The following is a 487-nucleotide window of genomic DNA, read 5'->3' as shown; positions in this document are numbered from 1 at the left end:
AGAGGGGCGGTCGGGCGCGAAGCCAGATCCTTGCAATTGCAAAGCAGCGCTCTACAACCGAGGCCACTTTTTAGAATACCTAATACTCAGTGTCCAGTCACCCCCAACCTCTACGTTCATCTTAGACCTCGTTACTACGACCACCCCTTTACTCGACGGTCCATCCCGCCGCCCGCCCACAGCCTCTATCCAACTCCCTAAGCCCTCCCTCACCCACGCCCACCCATCATCCCGCCCACAACAGCCTGTCATCGCCCACACCGCCCATTTCCCCTCATCCAGCGACTGACCACCCTCCCCTACCCCCCGGACCAGCCGCTATGCCCCCTACCACCCCATGGCCTCCCCTTTACCCCTACCTAAAGTCGAACGTACCCCCCCCCATCCCCACCCAATGACCCCCGCGACCTCAGCTCCAACATGCCTGCACCATGCAACCCCAGACGCGCCGCTGACATCCCGCATTACAGCGCCGCCAGAAGTTAGA

The sequence above is a fragment of the Penaeus monodon genome, chromosome 15, assembly GCF_015228065.2.
Source record: "Penaeus monodon isolate SGIC_2016 chromosome 15, NSTDA_Pmon_1, whole genome shotgun sequence".
Taxonomy (NCBI): Eukaryota; Metazoa; Arthropoda; class Malacostraca; order Decapoda; family Penaeidae; genus Penaeus; species Penaeus monodon.
The sequence above is the reverse complement of the archived record's forward strand: the minus strand, read 5'-3'. Positions refer to the sequence as shown.